This window comes from Spinacia oleracea, chromosome 6, assembly GCF_020520425.1.
Source record: "Spinacia oleracea cultivar Varoflay chromosome 6, BTI_SOV_V1, whole genome shotgun sequence".
Taxonomy (NCBI): domain Eukaryota; kingdom Viridiplantae; phylum Streptophyta; class Magnoliopsida; order Caryophyllales; family Amaranthaceae; genus Spinacia; species Spinacia oleracea.
Genome location: NC_079492.1, coordinates 115,483,928 through 115,496,144, shown reverse-complemented (window position 1 = coordinate 115,496,144; position 12,217 = coordinate 115,483,928).

Here is a 12,217-nt window from a genome sequence, read left to right as displayed (position 1 = left end):
GTGGATTAATATTATTAATTCCACTTGAACTGAAGCGGCCTCTAGCTAGGCATTCAGCTGACTTGATCTCACTGAATTATTAACTTGTTTAATTAGTACTAAACCGCATTTATTAGACTTTACATTATATGCATACTTGGACCAAGGGCATTATTTCCTTCAGTCTCCCACTTGTCCTTAGGGACAAGTGTGCATTTCCTAATTCCTTTGTCGCTCGATGCTTGCTCTTGAACATAAGGTAAGAGTCGTCATCCTTATTATGTCCAGAGGTGTTTCTCGGTTTCAGAGTTCAACTGATCAAATAAACAGATAATCATAACCTATAATTCATCCGAGCACGGCCATGCATTTTACAGTTTATAGCTCTCCGAGTGGCCTTGTACAACTTTTTAAGCATCTCATCCCGTTTATGGGAGGACAATCCCAATCTTACGATCTTGAGATTAGACTTCGTTTGATAGGTGATTACCTGAGCGTTGCCTTTATAGCCTCCTTTTACGGTGCGACGGTTGGTCAACGTCAAAGTAACCAGTTCTCAAACAAGTAATCTCAAATCACTCAGGTATTGAGGATTTAGTGTCTAATAATTTTAATGAAATTTACTTATGACAGATTTTCATCTCTTACAGTAAAGTTTCATAGGTCTTGTCCGATATTAGTCTTCCCAAAGTAAGTATCTATGCAAATGATTATGACATTGCCATGTCCACATAGTTCAAGAAACAGAACTACTAGTCATCTTTCATTCTAATCGTCTAACGTTTTCTATGCGTCCAATTTTATAGAAAACTCCGACTAGGGACCATTTTCAACCTTTGACATTCAAGTTCACTTGATAGACATTTCTTAGTCACAGGACTGATCCTGACAGTCTATCTTGAATATATCGTCAAATTTGAAGGGACTCATCATTTAATACTAAACCAAGATTAAATGGAATATGAAAATACATTTCATATATGATAAATGTTCAATCCCCAATGTTTTTACAACCATGGGCCTCAAACCCATCTTTAAAACAATTCATGGAATTCAAAACAATGCTTGATTTCCAGTGCTACAATGTGAGTGTTGCTTCTCACTTGTTGCATAGGTTTAGTTATCATGCTTTGCCAATCTTAATATCCTTTTCATCGAATGTTCTTCGAGATATGATGATAAGATCTTTTGAGTTTGTTTATTATGTGATCTAGTCTTTCTTACTTCGATAGTGGTTCTACGCATTTTGCAATGAAGAACCATCAAGCCAGCAGACATGTGATCTACCAAAGTTCAGTGAAGAACTCTTTAATGTAAACAACCCTGTTTTATTGCTTCTTAGGCAATAAGTACTTTTACTTCAACTGTATAGGTTGCTAGTGATGCTTTGTTTGGATTTACTTATCCAAGCAGTCCATAGATATGTGGAAGACTTTCCATCTGTATCTTAGAACATAGAAATTATTATTTTAATTTCCCACGCAACAACTCATGGTCTCCAATCCATGTTGTCATTTCAAAACACGATGCTCTTTAGCTCGTCCTTGTCAATGGTTAACTCCAAAGGAATCTTGCTTGATCCTTTGCCAGTGTTTATGCGTGTAGCATCAATATTTAGCATATCTTATTTCCTTGAATCAAGAACTACTCTTATGTACCTTTTCAAGTACCATAAGTTTTTCTTGATCTCATTCTAGTTGATCTTCACTTATATCAATAGAGATTGGTATATGTTCGTCATGCCTAAAGTCATACGATACGTTTTTGGCGATCCTCATATTATATCATACATGATAAAAAAAAATTTGCAGAATAATTCCCAATTGAATTCTATTCATGTAACTTTAGCTCATTCTAGTTTCAGTAGATACTGAATCCAGCTAAATTTGTTGACATATAAATAGGCTTAAGAATCTCACTTGGATCCTTTGATGTTTAACTTAGTAAATCCTTATACATAGTTCAAACATTCATTACTTAGATTTATTCATATGGGTCGAATATCTCCAATGGAGTCTTTCGTGTTTGATTTAGTAAATGCCATTACTTAATCTAAAACAATATTCTAAGATCTTTGTAAATAGATCTTAATACCCAGTATGTACTAAGTTTCGCCTTGGTCCATCATTGATGAATAATTTCAAATCTAAGTCATTAGCATTTGAATGTTATTTCGCAATAGAGAGATATGTGTATGACACACATAGGACCAATTAAGTTTTATGTACTCCCACTAAACTTCTTATATATATCTATAAGAATCATGTACATTTTATGAAACTAAAATCTTAATAGCTTCACTAAAATACAGTTCCAATTCCCAATTGCTTGCTTAAATCTGTACTTAGATTTTATAATCTAGAATTCATTTCAAGCATTATTTGGATCCACAAATCCTATAACATGCCATGTACATAGTTTCTTCCAACATTCGACCGAGGAAGATGTTTTTTCATCCAATTGCCATATGTACCAATATGCAATCATTGCTTGAATTATAGACTTAAGCATTACGATTTATGAGGTTTCAACACAATCCACACCGTGAATTTGTTTGTAACCTTTAGCAACTAATCTAGCTTTGTGTGTGAACATAATTTCATGTTTGATGGTTTTTATCCTTAAAACAAACTTGCAACCAATAGGTGTGAAACTATTCTTGCAAATCAACAAAATTTCAATTTTGTCATCAAAACATTGAGTATGTTTTATGGCCTCTAACCATTTAAAACATTTGAGTCTATATATGGCCTCTAGCCATTTTAGGGAATTTGGGTTTCGTCATAGCTTTCTTACAGGTCACAAACTCATTAATCTACATGATAATAGTTTGACTGCAAGTTGTAGGTTTCTTCACTATCTAATAGAAGAATCGCATAGCTTCAGTGACCTGAACTCCATGTTTCTTCACTATCTAATAGAAGAATCTCATAGTTTCAGTGACTTGAACTCTATGCCTACTTGGGTATAGAACATCAAACAATAGAATATCAATAGCCACTTGAAAGTCCTTTGAATATTCTGTTCTCCTTGAAGCACTTGTAAAGTCTTCTAAGAGATGTCTATTCTTTAAAGCCACTTCTAAAGTCCTCAAAGAATAAGTGTTCGGATTTTCTAAAGAACTTTGAAAAGCCTCCGGAATCTCCGTTTTATGTTTGTTGTTCGCCTCGAAGACTTTCGAGGTCTATTTTCTCCCACTTGTCATTTTGGAAACGAATCTCCAAAAGGACATTATTTCGAGCAAACAAACATTATGTTCTCAAAAATTCGTGGTAGAAACAATACCCTTGTGTCTCATTTGAATAAATCACAATGAAACATATATCTATACTTGGGCCTTAGTTTGTTGAATAACAAACACTAAGCTCCCACTGAGTTTAGCAACTCTTTAGATATATTTGAAAAAGTATTCTGAATTTAATTTTTCAATAGCTTTGACGAATTTGGTTTAGTTTGGTGGTAGTTGAGCATTTTGTTTTGAAATTATAGGAAAAGTCTTTATGATTCATCATTGATCGAATCAAGTACTAATTGACTTCGATCATTCCAACGTAGATATGCCATATCTTATGGAGCTAGATCGTGAAATTACAACACACAATCATTGATGATCATTCTTGGTATAAGTAATCAACAATATGATCTAACCTAGATCTTTATGATTTCTTGACAAGTGGATTTTATACTTCTGAATCTTTGAACTAGCCAAACAGATTCAAATTTATATCACATTGAGTAATTAAACCTATATTCACTCAAATCCGTGTGAAATAATAAAGTCATAAAATCTTTCTTTAGCTTTGAACTCTATTGTCTAGGTGTTCTAACAATAGTTCATATCTTTTGTTACTTTCAACAAGTAAGACTAGCTTGTCTTGAATTGATCTAGAAATCAATCAACTTTCAAAATTCCATCAAAATAGAGCTTATGAATGTTAACTTGTTGATATGGTCTAAGCAACAATGCCAAAGATTAGTGGAACTCAAATCAAGGGGTTGATTTGAACCTAGTAAAGTTTTTATTGTTAAAGAGTTGTTTGTTTTTAATCAAGCATATTGACTCAACCCGTAAATGACCATTTCATTCAAATAAACAAACAAACAAGCATTGTTTTTGTTCTTCTGAATGTGAGTCTTTCTGTGTTTGAAGCAGAAATTTAGGTATGCTGATTATGGAACAAAATAGCCATTTAGTTCCAGCCTTTGAAAGGACTTTAAAACAAACTAGATGACCCTACAACTAATGTAGCATTTCCATGCTTCATTTCCCACTTGTAGGCCATTAGTGTAGCCTAGCTTCCATTGTTTGAGTTATTACCGAAGTAAGAACCTCAAGCGGTATATGATACCAAGGAAGTTTGATTGCTAGGTCACTGCTCTTTAAACATAAACTTATAGGTAGAAACGGAATTGTAAATTCCTTTCATTTGTTCCTTGTTTTCCTATTTCTTGTACCCTTTCTTATAGTCTTAAGAATTGAATTCTTTAGTGTTGACTTTTATACTTTGTTAGACATATCCAATGTCACTCCAACAAGGTTCTTACCATTTTATTTATGTTGAATATTCTTTTCAACTAGATGATCTTACCAGAAGCTTCTAAAGTTCTCTAAGCATCGATCTATTCGAATGTCTAGGGACTAGACTCATTCGAGAATTAAATGGACAAAGATATTAGGTTGTTAACCATTGGTAAGGCTGAGCGTTTAAACTCAATGCTTTATGATCTCAAAACTACATTGTATTTTGAATTCACAAGCACCAATCGGTTTGCCATTCGACTTTGATACTCGAAAACAACCATAAAAGTCGCTAAAAGAAACGTACATTTTAAATTGCTCACATCTCTCATTTCCGTGAATCGTTCTTGGATTCACTACCAATCGAGGAAATTTACTGTTACCTTTCTAAAAGGATTTATTGCAGTGCAAGATATTTAATTATAAACAATAATTAAAACATACATTGAAGCATGCAAAGTCTAAACATTTATCATGAGTAATAACTTGAAAATTAAAGCAATCATGCAATTTAAACAAGTTATTAGCATTTTATTCGATTTTATTGTTCCGGCAGGTGTGAATAAAATGATTCCAAGACCCTAAAACCATTGAAGAATTAAGCACATTATGTATTTAGACTCAATTTTAAAATCTTTTAGGTAATAAAAAGCCTTTTGCTAATAGTCTAGAAACTACTCTTGGTTGATAGGTACGTCTAAGAACTTATTAGGTAAACCTATCGATTTTTCCACGACATAAAATGACTCCTTACTTATATAGTTGAGTTTCACCAAAACTAACATGTACTCACAATTATTTGTGTACCTTACCCCTTTAGTATCGATAAGTAACACCTCGCTATGGCGGAAAACTATTACTAAGATCGATGAAAAAAGGATATCCAAGTAAGTGTTATTTTGGCATGGCACCTTTTAACTCAATTTTTAAGTTTGGAACTTAAGGCTCTTACTATGTTGGTTAGATTTTAAGTGAACTAAAATCCTTAATCATGCAACATAGTCAAGCCACAATCTCATGCATATTTAAGACATATTTAAAAGCAATAAATAACTTAAAGCATGCATAAGATAAATGTGATCTAGTATGGCCCGACTTCATCTTGAAGCTTCAACTTCAAAGTCCGTCTTGAAAATCTCCGCGGGAGGCGCCATTTTCTTCAAATAGGATAAGCTATAATTAAACTGAAGGAAATAATGCCCTTGGTCCAAGTATGCATTCTATGTTAAGTCTAATAAATGCGGTTCAGTATTAATTAACAAGTTAATAATTCAGTGAGATAAAGTGAACTGAATGCCTAGCTAGAGGCCGCTTCAGTTCAAGTGGAATTAATGATATTAATCCACAGCTTACTCTTGACTGAACCCGTAGGGTCACACAAATAGTACGTAAACGGATCAAGTATTTAATGGCATTAGATACTCCATCTATGGATATTCGGAATCGACGGATCTTGGTTTCAGTGGGAGCTGAGATCGTCACAGGCAAGAAATGAATACTCCGGAAACGATGATATTGCCGGAAACGGAAATATGGATCGTATCGGAAATATAAATATTATCCAAGTCGTAGATGTTGCCGGAAACGGAAACATGGTACGTAACGGAAAATATTATCGGAAATGGAAATATTGCCAGAATCGGAAATATTGCCGGAAACGGAAATATTGTCAGAATCGGAAATATTATCGGAATCGGAAAATAATTCCGGAAACGGAAATATTAAATATTTGTTCGAAACGGAAATTGATTCCGGAATCGGAAATATTAAATATTGTTCGTATCGGAAATGAATTCCGGAACCGGGAATTTAATCGGAAGCGTATCGTACGAATTAGCATCGGACGAGGCCTGCCGGACGAAGGCCCAGCACGAAGTCGGGCCATCGCCCAGCAAGCCAAACGCGCGCCCAGCCAAGGCAGCGCCCAGGCCCACCGCAAGGCAGGCCCAGCGCGCGCCAAGGCCATGGCCTCGCTGCGTGGGCTGCTGCTCGCACGCACACGCATGGGCGGCCCTCGTGGCTGCCGTGTGTGTGTGAGTTTGTGTTCATGCATGATTCCTAAAACTATTAGAGTTAGTATATGATTAAATTCCTATTCCTAAAAGGATAAATTAATTAATTAGAGTTCTTGTAGGATTCTAAGTTTAATTAATTCGCATCCTACTAGGATTCCAATTCCCTTTCCATAACTCTATAAATACGTGCCTAGGGTCACATATTTTCAGAGATTATTCAAGTATTCAAAGTGAGTTTTGAGAGAAAAATTCAGCCATATTTCTTACCTAAGAGTGCCGAAAATTCTAGTACCTTAAGGGCGATTCTAGTTGGTCAATCTTAAGGCGGATCCGGACGTGCTGTGGACTATCTACGGAGGGACGACACTTGGAGTCCTAAAGACTTGTTCTTGTTCGGTTCGGGCGCAGCTAGGGAAGGCACGCAACAAAGAGTATGCATCTAAATTATGCTATATGATTATGTGTAAATAATATGTATTCCTGGCTTAATGGTTGTTTCCGCATGATTTATGTATTGTCATATGTATCATAACCTAACAGTGGTATCAGAGCCCCTTATTATTTTCATAATCTAAATTGCATGAACATGCTTAAATATTACAAATTTGCAAGAATTAAAAGGGGTGATTAATTTTCGTAATTGTTAATTAATTGCAAATTGCGTTTATTTAATTATACGTACGCAGTTTTTCGGCAGTGTCTTCGTTACTCATCCAAATCGAGTGATTTTTGTGTCAATTCCGCATGTAAAAGCCATTCTAAAATTTTGACAAAAATTGCCTTTTTCTGCCGAACCCAGAATTCTCAAATTCGAAGCCTAACTATGACTTTTCGAAGGTTTTAATTTTTCGAATGCAAAATTTCGTAAATTTAAGATGTTAAATTAAATATTTGCGATTCTTGTTGATAAATCTTGAATTTTTGATTGACCTACTGTATATGTTTAACAAGTTTGAATGCCTAGCCTTGTTAATTATGCAATCTAATTTGTAATTATGATTAATTTGTTGAAAATTAGAATAATTTAGAATTAATTTGATTTTCATAATTAATTATAATTTAATTAGAAACCTATGATTAAAAACCACCATAAAAATTGTAAATTTATGATAAATTTTAAATTTTTATGACCTAGACTTGAATCCATGACAATCGGAAATCAATTGAATAATAAATTTTCGATTTTTCGCCCTAAAATTATGAAATTAATATTATTTATTAATTTGTCATTAATTTTAAATATAAATTTTAAATTTTTTAGCGATTCGTTCATATAACTTGCACGCACAAAGCAATGGACGCTTCGTGTTACCCTTAAGGGGTGTTGTATAGTGCGGGCATGCGACGACGAGCAAGGGAGCTCGTCGCCCGTGCGGCACGAATGCAATGAGCAAGGCATGGTGCACGAGCACAAGGCAGCAGCCCTGCCTTGTGTCGTGGGCCACGAGCTATGGACGAATGGGCATGGGCGAAAGGCAAGCCATTGTAGTCGCGTGTGGGCAGCAAGCGAGCTGCGCCACAACGCGCACTGCCTCGCGCAAGGGCGCGCAGCCTCGCGCGCAGCGAGCGCAAGCTCGCGTGCCACGAGCGCTGCGCCCAGCGTTGATCGCGCGGAATCGCTCGCGCACAGCGAGCGATGGCTCGCGCGCACAGCGAGCGATGGCTCGCGCGCACAGCGAGCGATGGCTCGCGCGCACAGCGAGCAATGGCGAGCGCGCACAGCGAGCAATGGCTCGCGTGCGTCGAGCGCTGGCGCGCGCGCAGCGAGCACCACAGCGTGCGATGGCTTGCGATGGAAGATGCAGCAGCTATGTGACGAGCGCATGGGCTGCGCGCACATGGCCAGCAATGGCTGTGTGCGTGCGGCCCATGGGCGTGAAATGCGTAGGGTGTTTGCGTTGCGATTAGATCGTTTTGAATGTTTAATTTGAAATTTTTCAGTTTACGTAATTTTAATTAATTTTAAAATTAATAATTTAAATTATTTTCTTGGATTTTAATTTTGAATATTGTAATTATAATAAATTTTATTTATTCTAATTATTTTACTAAAATTAAAATCATGAATTAATTTAAATACGACTGAAATTAAATTAAACTTTTTGGATTCAATTATAAATTTATATGAGCTTTAAATTTTAATTAAATTTGTATGTTTCCGGTTAGACTTGAAATACATTTTTATGTTTAAAATTAGTAAAGCATATGAATTTATTGGTTTAAGTGGGAGCCCTTTTAGTCATAAGACTCTTGATTAGGTCTACAAATCCTTAAGGTTAAAACAACTTGATTAGAATTAATAAGGACTGAATAATTGGTAGATTATTAGAGCCCTTGATTAATTGCTGCAAATGTTTACGTGATGCATAATGTGTTTTACTAACCAGCTATGTGGGCCATTCATGATAATGAATGGGTGAATGGTATATATTGTATATGTACTGTTTTGCAGGTTATGAAGTGACTAGTATGGCCCAAATAGGATAGAAAATATGGTCTGCGTACCATTAATTTGAATGTAATTGGTCTAAAGTACCAAAGTTATTTTTCAATTCAAATATGGTCTGCGTACCATCAAATAGTTGTAATTAGTTATAGCTTATCCTATTTGAAGAAAATGGTGCCTCCCACGGAGATTTTCAAGACGGACTTTGAAGTTAAAGCTTCAAGATGAAGTCGGGCCATACTAGATCACATTTATCTTATGCATGTTTTAAGTTATTTATTGCTTTTAAATATGTCTTAAAATGCATGAGATCAAAAGCTTGATTATGTTGCATGATTAAGGATTTTAGTTCACTTAAAATCTAACCAACATAGTAAGAGCCTTAAGTTCCAAACTTAAAAATTGAGTTAAAAGGTGCCATGCCAAAATATACACTTGCTTGGATATCCTTTACATCAATCTAGTAATAGTTTTCGCTCAGCGAGGTGTTACTTATTGGTCCTAAAGGGGCAAGGTACACAAATAATTGTGAGTACATGTTAGTTTTGGTGAAACTCAACGATATAAGTAAGGAGTCCTTTTATGTCGTGGCAAAATCGATAGGTTTACCTAATAAGTTCTTAGACGTACCTATCAACCAAGAATAGTTTCTAGACTATTAGCAAAAGGCTTTTGCTTACCTAAGATGTTCTAGGATTAAGTCGACAAAATGTGCTTAGTTCTTCAATGATTTTAGGATCTTGGAATCATTTTATTCACACCTGTCGGAACACATAACTTGAATAAAATGCTTAATAAACATTGAATTATGCATGTATGCTAGAATTTAAGTTTATTAAGAGAAACTGTGAATGGTTATTTATTTGTTTATTCTTTTCAATTGTAGTTTTTAATATGGCAAACAACAATTCATTCAACATTCGATCAATTCTCGAAAAGGAGAAGTTGAACGGGAAAAACTTCCTTGACTGGCAAAGGAACTTGCAAATAGTTCTTATGCAGGAAGAAAAGGAGTATGTCCTAGATGAGGCGATGCCCGAAGCCGCAGGCGACGGGGTCACTCAGGCAGCCCTCAATCGTTGGATTGATGCCAACAAGGATGTGAAATGTCTAATGCTCGCCACCATGAGTGCGGATCGGCAGAAAACATTCATCAACTCAGATGCTTTCACAATTATCAGTGAGTTGAAGAACATGTTCCAAGATCTGGCTCGAGTCGAAAGATTCGAGACTCATAGGCAAATTCTTGAGACCAAGCTTAAGAAAGGCGAGCCCGTAAGTCCACATGTTCTCAAAATGATTGGACTCATTGAGAATATGAGTCGGCAGGATCAGCAATTTTCTCAGGAAATGTCTATAGACACCATCCTCCATTCTCTTCATAGCGGGTATGATCAGTTCAAACTGAACTACAGTATGAATAGTCTGGACAAAACGCTCACTGAGCTTCACGGTATGCTGAAGACCGCTGAAAAGACGCTCAAAAGTGATAAGCAGGATGTGCTTATGGTGCGTGGGGGCAAGTTCAAGAAATCTGGAAAGAAGAGGAATGCTAAGAAAGGTGGCGACAAGGCCAGCCCAACTAAGCAAACTGGCGCCAAATCTGTAAAGAGGAAGGTCAGTCAACCCACTTCTGAATCCGAATGCTTCTACTGCAAGAAGAAGGGGCATTGGAAGAGAGATTGCTTGAAGCTAAAGGAAGATCAGAAGAACGGAACAGTCGTTCCATCTTCAGGTATTTTCGTTATAGACTGTATACTTGCTAATTCAACTTCTTGGGTATTAGATACAGGTTGTGGCTCACACTTATGTTCCAATCCACAGGGACTAAGAAGAAGTAGAAAGTTAAGCAAGGGTGAAGTCGACCTACGAGTGGGAAATGGAGCACGGATTGCTGCATTAGCTGTAGGAACTTACTATTTGTCGTTGCCCTCCGGGCTAGTTTTGGAACTGGAAGATTGTTTCCATGTTCCAAGTCTTACTAAAAACATCATTTCAGTTTCTTGCTTAGATGCTAAGGGATTTTCCTTTTTAATAAAAGACAATAGTTGTTCGTTTTATTTTAAAGAGATGTTTTATGGATCTGCTAGATTAGTCAATGGACTTTATTTATTAGATCACGACAAACAAGTATATAACATAAATACCAAAAAGGCCAAAAAGGATGATTCGGATCTCACCTATCTGTGGCATTGTCGATTAGGCCATATAAACTTAAAACGCTTAGAAAGACTTCAAAAGGAAGGAATTCTAGAACCATTTAACTTAGAAGATTATGGTAAATGCGAATCATGTTTACTTGGCAAAATGACAAAGCAACCTTTCTCTAAAGTTGGAGAAAGAGCAAATGAACTATTGGGATTAATCCATACAGATGTATGTGGACCAATGAGTACAAATGCTAGAGGTGGTTTCAGCTACTTTATCACTTTCACTGATGACTTCAGTAGGTATGGTTATGTCTACCTAATGAAGCATAAGTCTGAATCCTTTGACAAATTCAAGGAATTTCAGAGTGAAGTAGAGAATCAATTAGGCAAGAAGATTAAGGCACTGCGGTCTGATAGAGGCGGTGAATATCTGAGCTATGAATTTGATGACCATCTGAAAGAATGTGGAATTCTATCAGAATTGACTCCTCCTGGAACACCACAATGGAACGGTGTGTCGGAACGGAGGAACAGAACCTTGCTAGACATGGTCAGGTCAATGATGGGTCAGGCCGAACTTCCATTAGAATTTTGGGGACATGCACTAAATACAGCTGCACTCACTATAAATAGAGCTCCGTCTAAAGCTGTCGAAAAGACTCCGTACGAATTATGGTTTGGAAAGCCTCCAAATGTGTCTTTTCTTAAGATTTGAGGATGTGAAGTATACGTCAAACGATTAATTTCAGACAAACTTCATCCAAAATCTGACAAATGTATCCTTGTGGGCTATCCAAAGGAAACAAAGGGGTATTACTTCTACAATACATCTGAGAACAAAGTGTTTGTTGCTCGAGATGGTGTCTTTTTGGAGAAAGATCACATTTCCAAAATGACAAGTACGTGGGAGAAAAATAGACCTCGAAGAAATTCGAGTCGAACAACAAACTCTAGAGAATGCTCAAGATGACATTCAGGATGAAACTCAGAGATCTTTAGAAGAATCTGGTGAGAATCATGGTCAATCTAGAAATGTTACCCCGCGTAGATCGCAAAGATATAGATCTCAACCGGAAAGGTACTTAGGTATTTTGACGAACGAGAGCTA